The sequence below is a fragment of the Pelodiscus sinensis genome, chromosome 2 (assembly GCF_052426305.1).
Source record: "Pelodiscus sinensis isolate ZL-2025 chromosome 2, ASM5242630v1, whole genome shotgun sequence".
NCBI lineage: Eukaryota > Metazoa > Chordata > Testudines > Trionychidae > Pelodiscus > Pelodiscus sinensis.
This window is the reverse complement of record NC_143053.1, coordinates 32,100,568-32,116,027: the sequence shown is the minus strand read 5'-3', so window position 1 is coordinate 32,116,027 and position 15,460 is coordinate 32,100,568. Positions and strand designations below refer to the sequence as shown.

Here is a 15,460-nt window from a genome sequence, read left to right as displayed (position 1 = left end):
ATCAGATTTAGCATCTGACAAAAGCTTGTTCTTGAATTGAACGCACTAACAAGCATGCCAAGCTTTATTGGCTAAAGAATACTAAAAAAACCCTTATATTCTGGAAACTCTCCAAGATATCCTCATCTTATCCCTTCTTGCTCCCACTTGTTAGTTCCTACTGAACCTGTTTTGAATGAGCATGGGATAAAATAGCCACATAAATGTTTGTTCATTATAATTTTCTTCTTAACCAATCTGAATACATTTATAAGATTCAAAGTATCTTTGCATGAGTTGACTTCTTGAAGATATCTGCTGCTGCTCAACTGACTTCCTTTCTACCTGTTAAAAAATAGCTGCTTGTGTTTACATTATGCGCCATATTTAAATATTATGGAGTACATTTTCAGCCATGCTAAACCCAAGCCTCCCTGTTTGTGGACACAACTGACATCTATAAAGTACTAGGGGTAAATCTGAGAAGTGTTCTCTATTTAGACAAATCAAGTATTCAGTTATCATTACTCAGAGCTACATTCTCTGTTTTCACCCTTTAACTCAGTGGTCCCCAACGCGGTGCCCGTGGGCACCATGGCGCCCGCCGGGGCATTTGTGTGCGCCCGCCGACAACCTGGGCCAGCCCTGCCCCCGGTGTGTGGCGCACTGGAGGCGCCGGCCCCAGGCGCGTGACACGCACCGGCACCTGGTGCGGGGCGCTCGGGCGGCCCCAGCCCTGGGGCACATGTGGGCGCGTGGCGCCGGTGCCGGCCCCAGGCACGTGGCTTAGGCGGTGGCGGTGGCGCCGACCCCGGGCCCACAGCACAAGGCGCTCGGGCGGCCCCGGCCCTGGGGCACATGCCAGCGCCGGGTGCAAGGGTATCCCCGCCCCTGGTGTGCCCCAGGACGCGCGGCCCCGCCCCCGGGCACCCGGCGCGTGAGTGGCCCCTCCCCTGGGTGCCTGGGAGCCTCTAAAGGTTGGGGACCACTGCTTTAACTAGTAATAGGTCTCAATGCATATAGATCTCATAGCTAGAAAAGGGAAGCTACCATTAGGAGAACTTATCCTGAAAATGAAAGCAGTGTTTAAAAGCATTTTTTAAAACCTCACAAAGCGTCTAGACTTTGGTACACTGCTCCCACATGCCAATATTAGTAGGCTACGTCTAGACTGGCATGATTTTCCGCAAATGCTTTTAACGGAAAAGTTTTTCCGTTAAAAGCATTTGCGGAAGAGAGCGTCTAGATTGGCATGGATGCTTTTGCGCAAAAGCACTTTTTGCGGAAAAGCGTCCATGCCAATCTAGACGCGGTTTTGCGCAAGAAAGCCCCGATCGCCATTTTCGCCATCAGGGCTTTTTTGCGCAAAACAGTTTTTAGCTGTCTACACTGGCCCTCTTGTGCAAATACATTTGCGCAAGAGGGCTTTTTCCCGAACGGGAGCAGCATAGTATTTGCGCAAGAACACTGACAATCTTAAATTAGATCGTCAGTGTTCTTGCATAAATTCAAGCAGCCAGTGAATACAACTAGCAAGTTTTTCTGCAAAAGTGGCTGCTTTTGCGGAAAAACTTGCCACTTTAGACGCAGCCGTAGGCTATATTATTGCAATGTCCATGTACATATTTCCATTTACTGTGCTGATGAGGCCCATAAACTCCAGTTTTAACTTCTTAGTAACAGCACCTTAAAAATGGTTTTGAAATCCTCAGAACATATGCATTACCAACCAAACCAACAGCATAATTTTAATGCTGTAAACCTAATCTCTCCCAAACCTATACAATTAATACTTATTACCATATTTCATCAAGTCAAATATCAATGTATTTCATAATCCCCACAATACAGTGCCATTGTTTTTGTCAATAATATGCCTGTACAGTATATCTAAGACATGGTTTAAATAATAGAATGGAACTATGTTTCTAAAGTTCTGAACAAGTTAGACTGGATTCCTATTTGAGGTTAGATTTGTTTAAAAAAATAAATCAAAGCAACTTTAGAATTAAAATACAATTTGTGAACTGTATCTCTATAGTACCTGAACTTTTTTTCAGTACTTTCTTAATCTATTGTGCATAAAATGTACCGTAACCTAAAAAATGCACAAGGGTCCATCCTATCCAGTTATTACACAAGGGTTTTGAAACTACAAATTTGTGGCCTTCATCCAGAGATCATTAAATAAATAGGCCAAATACTGGATCATAGTCACAGTTAAATTTGGACCAACTTTTTTTTTCAATTTAAGTTTTGTTCTTGTTAGTGAAGGTCGAGTTACTAATCAGTATTTTGTGTATTTTGGGCGTTTAGCTTTACATAAGAAGTGTTAAATGTATTTCTGTACTTCACTGCCTTGCATCAGTGTGATAGAATGGCCAAGCAGAAGAACCTAAAACAGAAGAAATTTGGATAGGCTGTTCTCTTCTGAGGCTTCCCCCAGCCATAGTTTCCATAACCAGGTATTGAAACAGAAAGCACAATCTATCAGACATCAGCAATACAGAAAAACTTCAGTCTAAAAATGCACACAAAAATTAGAGATTTCTATAGCACATACTATAGATTGGAACATGTCATGGAGACTGGTTTTCTGTTATAAGACTCTCCCAAATCTGTTCACTAGGAAGGGGGAGGTGTACACACAGCATAAGGAGATGTTCACTTCAATCAGACTTGTGAGAATTTCCATCGAAACTGCTGACTGTGGTATTAAGTGCAGGCCTCTTCTCTGCAATTCTGCCACAGCTTTCAGAGCAGCATCTAGCCTGTGGCATAAGATTTAATTTTATTTTGCAAGATATAATTTTGGTCATAATTCATGGTGAGAGACTGAAATGATGCTGCCTGGTGAGGCAGGAGCAAAAAAATGTTGCATTTCTCATTAAAATAGAACACATGCCTTTTATTAGCCTATACCACTGCACTTGCAGCCTTCCAGAAGCTTTTTGCATGATCACAGATGTAAATACTAGTATCTGCCAAAATGATTACACATCAAAGATCATTCAGAGCAAGATGTGCAAGCAACAGGAAAGTTTGCTCTCTATCTTGGTCAATTCTTAAGGCAGAATTACTCCCCAGAACTTGGGCATTGATATTGGGCTGAGATTCCCAAAGAAGGGATTGCCTTATATACTGTCTATCTACGTCTGTTTCAGGACTGTTCCAGTACAGTATGTAAATAAAACTAGTTACTCTTAAGCCTGCCCTACACTAGGAAAATAGTTCAATGTAACTACATCATTCAGGAGAATAAAAACCAATCTAGCCTCCAGTGTAGAGAGCATTAGGTCAACAGGAAAGTTCTCCCATCTACCACCTCTTGGGGAGGTAGATTACCAGTGGTGACAGAAGTCCTCCCACCAGCCTAGGTAGCATCTTCACAGAAGTGAGCAGCAGAACAGCTATGCAGCTGCAATGTTTTTTAAGTCTAGACAACATTTAAGAATGCACGTGTCACCAATGCCTCCTTCTCTACTGGAAGCCAGTCTGAAAGGTCCTAGATATCTACTATCACTTGCCAGAAGTGCAACAATACTGTTAGCTATCCATCCAAAAAAACCAGTAGAAGATATGCTCTCTTCTCATGGGCTACATCTAGACTGCAATCTCTTCTTTCGAAAAAGTGAGCCGCTTTTTCGAAAGAGAGCACCCAGGCAGTCTTTCGAAAAAGCCCTGTTTGCACTCAAGAACACCTTTTTTCGAAAGAGTACTTTCAAAAGAAGGCGTTCTTACTCGTGAAATGAGGAGTACCGCCGTCAAAAGAAAAGCCGCGTTCTTTGTATTTAATTTCGTGGCTGTAGTCTAGACGCAGGTGAAGTTTTTTTAAAAAAAAGGCTACTTTTTTCGAAAAAACCCGGCAGTCTAGACACAGCCTTGTTGAGAAACCATCATCCAACAGTGCGTATGTTGGAGGGCTGGGGGGAGGGAAAAGAGAAGGATACTCTGAAATGATATGGAAAGCTTTTGAGCTGCTCTAGTTTGTTTAAGCACAATACTGAAAACATCACTTTGCCACCATTAACTAAAAATAGTGGAAGAACTAAAATAAAAAAATAATTAAATTGGTAAAAAATGGAGTGGCAGCAGTAAAATACACCATTAAATGCATAATTTAACAATTAAGCACAATTGTTAACAATTATTAAATAAGTTAACAATTTCTGAAAAAAGAAATAAGGCAATGTTTTACTGTTTAAAAGTTTGGTAATTGAATACAATGCTGGCACATAGCCACAGACAGCAAATTGACAGTTTCAAGCAGTTTGGCCCATGGCTGGTGTGTTAGTAGACAGTGTAAGGAATGTGTTTAGGTAAAGGTCACTCCTAAAATGAAGGGAGGGATTAATCACATCTGCTCAGTCCAAAACTAGTTCCTGGTCCCCAGAACGTAATAATAAATACCTCATAATACTACGTCTTTGTTTGACAGATTTAGCTGTTATAATTGGTCTGTAAAAGTATCGATCAATCAGAAAGGGTCTGAAAGTGACTGGACAATAGGTATGCGAATACAGGATAAGTAAATAAACCAATCAGAATACGTCAAGAATTGTATAAAAGACAAAGAGCAAGCAGGCAAAAGTCAGTCAAGTCAGGAGCAGGAGAACCAGAAGATCAGAGGAAACCTTAGGGTGTATTTACAATGCAGGGCATAACTCGAAATAAGCTACAGAAATAGAGCTATGTCAATTGCGCAGCTTATTTTGAAATTGGGAGCATCTACACAGCACTTATTTCAAAATAGCGCACACTTCCTCTGACTTCCCTTATTCCTCATACAATGAGGGTTACAGGAGTCAAAGTAAGAAGTCCTTCAGCTTGACAGTATTTTAACACTATTTCAAAATAACTGCCTGCTGTGTAGATCCGAACTAAGTTATTTCAGAATAGTGTTGCAGCATAGACATACCCTAAAAGAGCCAAGTATTCAGAACAAGCAGCAGAAACAACTGGGCTGTGTTTAAACTCGCTAGTTTTTCCGGAAAATCAGCCGCTTTTCCGGAAAAACTTGCCAGCTGTCTACACTGGCCGATTGAATTTCCGCAAAAGCACTGACTTCCTACTGTAAGAAATCAGTGCTTCTTGCGGAAATACTATGCTGCTCCCATTTGGGCAAAAGTCCCTTTTGCACAAAACTTTTGCGCAAAAGGGCCAGTGTAGACCGCTGAGATTTGTTTTCCGCAAAAAAGCCCTGATAGCAAAAATGGCGATCGGGGCTTTTTTGCAGAAAAAACACGTCTAGATTGGCCATGGACGCTTTTCCGCAAAAAGTGCTTTTGCGGAAAAGCATCTGTGCCAATCTAGATGTTCTGTTCCGAAAATGCTTTTAATGGAAACCTTTTCTGTTAAAAGCATTTCCAGAAAATCATGCCAGTCTAGACGTAGCCCTGCAGAATAACAGCAGCAGCACTGTTGAGACGGAGATGAAGGATCTTTAGATATAGTAGAGGGCAAGAAGTCTACAGAAAGTAAACAGTTTAGCTGTAATTTAGAATATAGACCAGAAGTAGGGTTAATGAAAATTAGAGTCTATAATATTTATGTTACTATATATAAAGTTTAGAGTTTATTAAGATTGCTGCAAGTCTGCCTATGACCGATTACCATTTGCAAAACAATCAATTAAGCCATTCCAACTATGACATTAAGGTAGTTCAGTCTGTATACATGTGCTTAGGGATTTATGTTTTAATGTATGTTTAGGTTAATTGTATTAGGTAAGACTGATTACACTGAATTAAAAAAATGCTTTGTTATGGAAAAGTATTTCCTTAGTGCCAATCCTTTGAGCAGAGGGCTGAATCCATGTCCTGGCAGGGTGAACTGCTCTAGTCTATTCTGGGAAGTTTCCTAAAAGGTTGTGGGAGACCCTGGGTAAATCATGTCAAGTCCACCAAGGCAGCCTCCTCATTTCAGATTAATAGGTCAACATCTTGGGATCCCAGAAGGAAGCAACAGGAGGGCTACTCTGAGATGCCTAAGACTGTTCTTTGTGTAACATCAAGTGTTAATGTACAACTAACATTTGATGTTACTTTTTTTCCCCTATATGTAACTCTGTCTCTAGCTAGGAAGGTGTAGATCTATACTACATAACTGTTGAAATGCACATGGTATTTCAAAACCATTTTTCTAAGTAACAGAAACTGAAAAGTGATCCCAATCCAGCGATTCCATGTGCCACTAATGTGAGTTAAATAGATGTTGCCAGCTATTTCTCCTCAAGAATTAACCACCTAAATAATTGGAATGTGGCTGGAGACATTACAGAAGTTTTCAAATATGTTACAGCTGTCCTGATAAAATATACTTAAGCATATAGCCAGATTTTCTTTTATAAGTCTGTTTTTAGAATAAGGTAGGTAGTAAACCTTTACAAATTGTGAATTTTACTTGCTAAGGCATTTTATTGTAGAATAATTACTTATCTAAATATTTTAAACTTTAAACATCATATATACTCTGCCACCTGAGAAATGGTTGGGTTTAAGTTACATTCAGTCATCTATTGGCAAAGACATATCAGAACTTTTATTTCTTGATGTAGTCAGAACATAGACACCTGGGAGCTCTGTAACAGCCAGAGCAATAGCCCTGTTCAGCTGAAGTTGCTAATCCTGTTAAAATGTTTTCTTCCCAAGAAAAATCTGATACTGGATGACATCCAAGACCATTAGCTCTTAAGGTTCCAGAGTACCTGGAAAGCTGAGCTAAATAGACATTTATCTTTTTATCAATAATGTTTAAAGACAATTCTGAATAGGACTGATAAAAAATGTCCATAAATTGTTTTTTCAAAGGAAAACTGGAATTTGAGGGACAAATTATTTCATTTTGAAGTTTTCAATTGAAAATAAACCATCTGACTTTCCTAAATGTAAATGTTTCATTTCAGCTTGTTTCAGTTGTGTTCTAATGAGGCCAGTTCATCATGCCAGATGTAGCTTTGGTGCCTCAGAACTGTTCCCCTCACTGTGCTAGAATAGATCTCTTATAGTGTACCATGTGACTCGCATGATTCATTGCAATGAGTCAGCAGCAAGGGAGCCTGTGGTGAATGATGGATGATGTAGTCCCAAAAGGGAATACAGTCCACATAAGGGTGCATCTACACAGCAGGGCTTAACTCAAAATAAGCTATGCAAATTGAGCTATGTCAATTGCATAGCTTATTTCGAAATTGGAAGCATATACAAAGCACTTATTTCAAAATAGAGCACTTTTCTTCTGACTTCCCTTACTCCTCATATAATGAGGGTTACGGGAATCAGCATAAGAAATCCTCCAGCTTGATGGTATTTCAACATTATTTCGAAATAACTGCCTGCTGTGTAGACATAGACTAAGTTATTTCTAAATAACAGTCGTTATTTTGAAATAATGTTGCTGTAGAGACGTACCCTCAGGTTATGTCTATACTGCATTGTTTTGTGCAATAAATATGCTAATGAGGTGAAGCGTGGCATATCACCACTCTTCATTTGCATAATTAATAAGCGGCCACTTTTTGCACAAGAGGCTTTTGCGCAAGAGCCGTTCTTCCTGGAAAAAATGCAGAAGAACGGCTCTTGTGCAAGGGGGGGGGGTTTGCAAAAAGGAGCAGTGTAGACAGCTCCCTTTTGCCCAAAAGCCTCTTGCCCAAAAAGGGGCTGCTCATTAATTATGCAAATGAGGCACAGTGATATGCCACACTTCACCTCATTTGCATATTTTTTCTGCAAAACAGCACAGTATAGACGTAGCCTAAGAGAATGGGCACATGAGACACAAGAAATATAATTCCCAAGAGGCACTGCAGAAACCTAGATAGACAGATTAATGTCAAACTGCCCTGAAACAAAACCTTTTTATTTGGTGCCACAAATTGAAATATTTCATTTGGATTTGCCCAAAGAAAGTTTTCAAAGAAAATGAATTTTCCATTCATTTAATGGAAATTTTCTATGGAAGAAACTTCTGACCAGCTCTAATTATGACTAATTTGTTTAATAGAATTCAAAGATTTACAACAACATTTTTCAATCAAAAAATCACTACAGATAAGAAAACAAAGATATCTACATATTTGTATTTGTAACACTGGCAGACGGAACCAAACCTGGGACTCTAGGGCTTAGTGCATGAGTTTCTACAGCTTGAGCTAAAAGCCAGCTGGTTCTCAGTCTATGTCTATACTACAGAGTTTTTCCAGATATCGCAGAAAAATTCTGTTGCATCCAGTGAACGCGTCTGCTCTTTCAAAAATTTTTTCAGAAGAGCAGACACGTTTTTTCGGCATCCCTGTAAACCTCATTTTACTAGGAAGAAGGGATGTTCCGAAAAAGGGTTTTTTCCCAACATTTGGCCCAGTGTAGATTGGCCAAATGTCAGAAAAGCCTGTTCCAAAAAAAAAAAAAAAAAGAAGCAGAAAAAGCTACACAAATTGTGGTTCATAATTTGCATAGCTTTTTCCAGAAGAACAGTGCAGTGTAGACATAGCCTCAGCTGTAGAGCACAGTCTTTCTCTCTCTCTGTAGACAGTGTTTCTTAAACTGTGTTCCGTGGAACACCAGTGTGCCGCAAGGTAGTCAGAAGTGTGCTGAAAAGAACAACAGAGTTCAAAATGGCTGCCCTCAATAACTTTTCCCCATTCTCCCCACCCCCCCCATTCCCTCCCCCCCTTTTTTTTTGGCTCAACAAAAAATCCTTGGTGTTCCTCATTAAAAAAAATATTGTTTGGTGTTCCTCAGTCTTAAAAAGTTTAAGAAACATTGTTGTAAGAGGTCTAAATGCCACTATATGGGACAATGAATCACACCCAGTTAGTGTGGGGGTTACATATCCATATAAATGGAGTTGTTTCTATTAGTTGCTATTGTAGTATAATTAGATGTTAAATACAAAGACCCCAGGATCTAGTCTTCCTCTGAAAATTATCTCTGTAAACATGGAATTGAGAGCAGTCTGTTAATTTTTGATACTTTCATATAAAACATGCTTGGTTACAAGTGATTGAATTTTCACAGCTGATGGGGGAAAAATCTGAGAGATGAAAGTCAAGGTGGGTTCTTACCTTCTAATGGTTCATAGCCAACAAAGAAGGATCTACAAATACCCTCAAGTTGTACCCATAACATCCCATTGTCTCTGAAATGCTGCCCTTAGTGCCACCCGTGCAGTACCCTGGCCTTCAGTATGTTTGCAGATATAAGAAAACTTGCTGAATAACTCTGTAGGGGTACGTCTACACTGCAGTGTTATTTCAGAATAACTGACATTCAGAAATAACATAATCTGCGTCTACACTACAAGCAGTTATTTCAACATAATGTCAAAATAATGTTGAGCTGGAGGACTTCTTACTCTGACTCCTGTAACCCTCATTTTGCGAGGAGTAAGGGAAGTTGGAGGCACAGTGCTCTAACTTGGACTTCCTGCTGTAGAGACAGCACCAGAAGCCAAAATAAGCTATTTCTACTTAAACTATGCAATTGATGTAGCTCAGGCTGCGTAGCTTATTTCTGCTTTAGCCCTGCTGTGTAGACATACCCAAATGATGATGGGAGGAACAGACTCCAGGTTACTCTCACTTAGGCTAGGCCTACACTAGGTCTGCACTCCACATTTTGTGTAGCTTTTTCTGATTTCTTTTTTTTGGAAGAGGCTTTTCTGAAATGTGGTCCATCTACACTTTGGAAAATCTCCCTCTTCCGAAAGAGCGCATTTGCACTTCCGCGTTTTTTTGCAGAAGAGCAAACGCGTTCCCAGGACGCAGCGGAGGTATCCCGGAAAACCCCCGCAGTGTAGATGTAACCATTAGTAAGGTTAACAAGAGGTAAAATCAGCTTTCATTACTAAAGACAGTGAACACATCTTTGAATACATTTTATACCCAAAGTTGCTGAATACGCAAGGGGCTTTTTACAAAGATGATTTTCCGAATAAAAGTGCACGTAAGTGGCTCCCTTAACACAGTTTTTGCAGTGGTTAGTTGTGATGAGTATTTGCTTATTAAATATAAAATGTCCAACAAAATAAAAATTTACTTTTTCATTTTAAAGCTTTACAAAAAAGTTTGCCCAGTGGTTAGCCATTTGGAGTTAACGGACATGGAGACAGAGACAATAACAGAGAGGCTTTACCCTGCTGTTCTGGTTCTCCATTTCCTGATAGATAGGAAGTCTCTGCTCCTACCACTGCATGGAAATTTAAGAGTACTGGAAAAACAGTTTCCAAAGTCAAATCAAACAGTACAGAATCATAAAATCAAAGGACTGGAGGGGACCAAGAGGTCATCGACTTCAGTCCCTGGCACTCATGTCAGAACAAAGAAGTTGAAGTCTTCCTCCTGCCAGTTATACATTTATGCCACAGAGATAGCCTCCCTTCACCTTCCATGTTAGGAGTTTTCCCCTTCAAACACAGAAGCTGAATGTGATAATCATTAATTGGGCTCATCTCCTTTTTAACTTACAAAATAGTCACACAATTACTGACATTGTTTCTAGAATGATACAGAAAAACTGGAGGGAGTTCTGAGAAGAACAACAGACATGTTCAGAGGCTAGAAGGACTGATTTACAAGGAAAGGTTAAAAGGGCCAGGGATATATAGCTTGCCAAGCAATGATTCATAGGGGATGTTAGAACATGCTACAAATATATGAAGGGTATAAACACTAAGGATGGAGAGTAATAGCTTACAGAGGTATACAGGGGGAAGAAGTGTGACTAATAGGATGAAAGGGAACATTTATGATGAATTTGAAAGAGAACTCCCAAATATTTGTTTATGGAATATTTCTCGCTCAGGATGGGTGGAAGTCTCAACATTTGGGACCCCTAATAATAATGAGATCAGATGGAACAGTAAAAAGTTTGCTGTAGACAATAGCTTGACATTGGCAGAATGGACTGGATAATCTTGGCAGTCTTTTCCATCTGTCAAGTATCAGAGGGGTAGCTGTGTTAGTCTGAATCTGCAAAAGCGGCAAGGAGTCCTGTGGCACCTTATAGACTAACTGAAGTGTTGGAGCATAAGCTTTCATGGGCAAAGACCCACTTAGTCAGATGCATCTGACGAAGTGTGTCTTTGCCCACGAAAGCTTATGCTCCAACACTTCAGTTAGTCTATAAGGTGCCACAGGACTCCTCGCCACTTTTTCCATCTATAACTCCTTTGAGCCTATGAGACATGTTACACCAATGCAACAATGTAATATATGTAACATTTACCAGAATGAAAGGTGAACATTTCCACTTAGAAATAATAGTTTAATCCGTAGAACTGGCAATCAAAATATTATTAGATAACCTATCTGAAATTAGAGTGCCATCCTATTTTACAGCATGCTACTCATATCAACAGGAAAGAACTGAGGCCCTAGGGCTGTGTCCAGACTCAGGGGTTTTTTCGAAAAAAGTAGCCTTTTTTCGAAAAAGCTTCACCTGCATCTAGACTGCAGCCATGTTCTTTTGAAATTAAATCGAAAGAATGTGGCTTTTCTTTTGACGGCGGTAAAACTAATTCCACAAGGAAGAACGCCTTTTTTCCAAAGTGCTCTTTTGAAAAAAGGCGTTCTTGAAAGCAAACAGGGCTTTTTAGAAAGAGAGCATCCAGACTCACTTGCTGCTTTCTTTCAAAAAAGCGGCTTGCTTTTTCGAAAGTTCCGTGTGCAGTCTAGACGCTCTCTTTCGAAAGAGGCTTTTTCGAAAGTATCTTTCGAAAAAGCCTCTTTCGAAAGAGGCTTGCAGTCTAGACATAGCCTATGTGAAATCACTTGCAGCCCAGCCTAAGTCTGCATATAGTGAGAAAGAGATGAAGAGTTCCTCTTCAGAGACTGTATGTGTTGCATAGCTATACAGACAGATGGGTAACATCCCAGTCCATCATAAATATGGAACTGATGCAGTTAATAGGAATGGTAAATGCAACTCTATTTCTTCTCCAGCAAGGATACATAAAATAAAATAAAATAAAAAAACCTGCTTGTGAAGTTCTCATGTACAATTCAGGCCACATAAATAGTAACTGGAATGTAAACTAAATGCACTGAAATAGAAAGCATATGTCCTAAGCACATTTACTTTACCCTATTCCACCAAAAATATCCTTATTTCCTGTTCTCAGTTTAATCCATCACAAGCTACAACCCTCTTTAGTTACATAATCTAATACTTATCCCACATATTGCTGTGAGTTTATACACTCAGAACATTAGAAGAAAGGTTTTATTATCTTACCCTCTTAACAGATATTTAGAGAGATTATGGTTTCTAAATACTATTTTCCTTACAGTTGCCTTTATTTCCCCAAATTGCAAACTCAGAATATGCGTAATAATAGAACAATGTCATACTTGTAAAAGAGCACTGCCTATTCTGTTCAAGACAGATTATACTTGATTTCTTGTTTCCCAAAATATTATGGTCAGATTAAACATTGCTGGTGATCAATCATCTAACACACTAAAATATGAACCAGTAAGGGTACCTTAGGACTCATCTCCATGGCAAGTTCACAGCAAGCAAGCATGTGAATCTAAAGTGCATCAGTCTACAACATAGCAATGTTCCATGCAAACACTGCTGCAGTTCAATGAAAGTCCCTTCCATCATCATTATACTTTATTATAATGCTCTACCAAACCATTGCCTATAGTGCTATCTATCTATTTAGGCTTTGTCTACACTGCGCAGATTAGCATTTTGTCATGCTCCATTTGCATAATTTATTCGATGACGGTTTGCACAAAAACAAGCAGTGTGGACAGGGATTTTTTTTGCACAAAAGCCCCATTTTGCATACGATCCTTATGTCTCTCTGGGAGAGAGGCATAAGGATCTTGCACAAAATGGGGTTTTTGCACCAAAAAAACCCCATCCACACTGCTTGTTTTTGCGCAAAAACCCCTTGCGCAAAAACAGCTTGAATAAACTATGCAAACGAAGCATAGCAAAATGCTAATCCACGCTTCACTTGCATAGGTACTGCTGGCAAAGCCAGCAGTGTAGACATGGCCTTAATGTACCAGACAACTCACACTTTTGTTTCTAGGGGGCAGGTGGCAGCAGCCAGCTTTGTTTTTTTCAGGTTCTCTACCTTCTTCCAGAGCATCTTTCCTCTCCATTGATCTGCAATTGATCCTCTATTTAGGTCCCAATTAACCTATATTGGTGGGGATTTGAGTGACAAGGTACAGGTCAGCTCCTGCCTCAGATTAGACAAAGGACCTAATCCATGGGCTGGACCTCTAGAAAAAAAATGTCCCTTCTTTTAAACTAGACAAGAATTATAAACACAGACATTATACATTTCTCAAATGTTACAGTATTGCTTCTGTACTAAGGCACCCATACGAATACTATAGGCCAATAGTAGATTCTTTGGACCAAACTATCAGGACTGATTGAAAATGCATCTGTAATATCCATGTCAAGGAACTCTCAGAATAACTACATAGGTGCTAGAACTATGGGTGTTGGGGGTCCTTCTGCACCCGCCAGGCTTGAAAGTGGTTTCCATAATATACAGGGTTTCCAGTTTGATTGAACGATTCCCAGTACTCCCACTCTGCAAATTGTTTTATCACTACTGTATAACTAGACATTACATGAATGTATACCTGCTTGCATGCGCGACTTCATCTATATGTCTCAAAACACATGGGGACAGGGATTGGTGTGGAAACCTATATGGTTATATCTATCCTATCCAGAGCTGGAGAAAAAATTCTGGCATTCTCCCAAACTTCACTCCATAAACTAACCTCAATGCACCAGAAATCCCAAAAGAGGGGCTCAACACAAGAAGCCATTCAAAGGATATTGTAGAATCATAGAATCATAGGACTGGAAGGGACCTCGAGAGGTCATCGAGTCCAGCCCCCTGCCCTCAAGGCAGGACCAAGCTCCGTCTACACCATCCCTGACAGATCTATCCTGTTCTTAAATATATCCAGAGAGGGAGATTCCACCACCTCCCTTGGCAATTTATTCCAATATTTGACCACCCTGACAGTTAGGAATTTTTTCCTAATGTCCAATCTAAACCTCCCTTGCTGCACTTTAAGCCCATTACTCCTTGTCCTGTCCTCAGAAACCAAGAGGAACAAATTTTCTCCTTCCTCCTTGTGACACCCTTTTAGATATTTGAAAACAGCTATCATGTCCCCCCTTAATCTTCTTTTTTCCAAACTAAACAAGCCCAGTTCATGAAGCCTGGCTTCATAGGTCATGTTCTCTAGACCTTTAATCATTCTTGTCGCTCTTCTCTGTACCCTTTCCAATTTCTCCACATCTTTCTTGAAATGTGGCGCCCAGAACTGGACACAGTACTCCAGCTAGTGTAGAGTAGAGAACTTCATAATGGGATCATCCCTTTCCTCTCTTTTGTACCAGCAGAAAAAGTTAACAAATTGGAGTTCATCATTATCATTTTGGGGCCTCAGAATTAACACGCTCTGAAAACGAACAGGGCACTTAACACATCTCAGCTATTTGTTCAGGCTGTTTGCAAGAACAAGCTAGCCTGGCTACATTGGTTTACATGTCAATTCCATTCTGAAAGTTGTTGAGGAGGACTAAAGACTTTGAAAGAATTGATTCTGGGGCACAAGATGGCAGCTTGAAGAACAAAATGCCAGCTCCCTGAGCTACCATGAACTAGTTCAACTCAACCTCTGATTCTGCCTCTCCCCATCTCCTTCCTGCCTCCTCTCAGCTACCCACAAATATCCACCATTGCATGACTGTTCCCCCCAGTACATTTCCTAGTATTTTTTCCTGTTTAGTTTAAATGACTCAAGAGGCTGGATTTTCATCACTCCCCTTGGGCAATTCTTCCACACCATATTATATCTTAGTTCTAGGATGTTTTTTTCCTAGTGTTCAGCCAAACTTTTCTCCTTCTTTGATGTGTCAGCTACTTACTCTTAGAACAATACTGGAAAATGGACAACCCAACTCTGAAACAAGAGCAGGGCTTTATAAATTTTAAATAAACACATAAATAATAAAATGATTAATATTGCATATATGTTAATGTATAACTGAACTAATTTTAAAGAAGTATTAGGAGTCTGAATGGTAGCTCCTTGGGCTACATTTAAATTTCTGACCAAATGATATCAAATTATTTTCCAAAGGAGAGAGTGTTCTGACGCTAGTTTGGTAAACAAAGCATTAGTGGTTTGCAATGAACACTATAGGCTAATAAATGTTACTATTAAACAGATATGTTGGTATAAAATATTGTATTAATGTAACAATATGCACTGACTATTAATCTAGTCAAGTACTACTGATTTGCTATATTACAAGTAAAAATGGTTTGCCTCACATTTATTTCTTGTATACAATGGATTAAATTTCCTGTTTTCACTTTCAGTAAGAATAGTGCTTAGAATTGTAAGTAGACATACTTATCACTATTCAGAACTGGGATCATATAAAGTACTGTCATCATCTATAGAGGCAACATGCAGCATTTCATG

The 15,460-nt window shown here is 39.7% G+C and overlaps 1 protein-coding gene across 3 annotated transcripts in view; it reads right to left on the bottom strand.

The window, feature by feature from the left end:
* RSPO2 (R-spondin 2) overlaps nucleotides 1-15,460 on the bottom strand; it is a 184,035-nt gene that overhangs the window by 66,094 nt on the left and 102,481 nt on the right. The window lies entirely within an intron of this gene.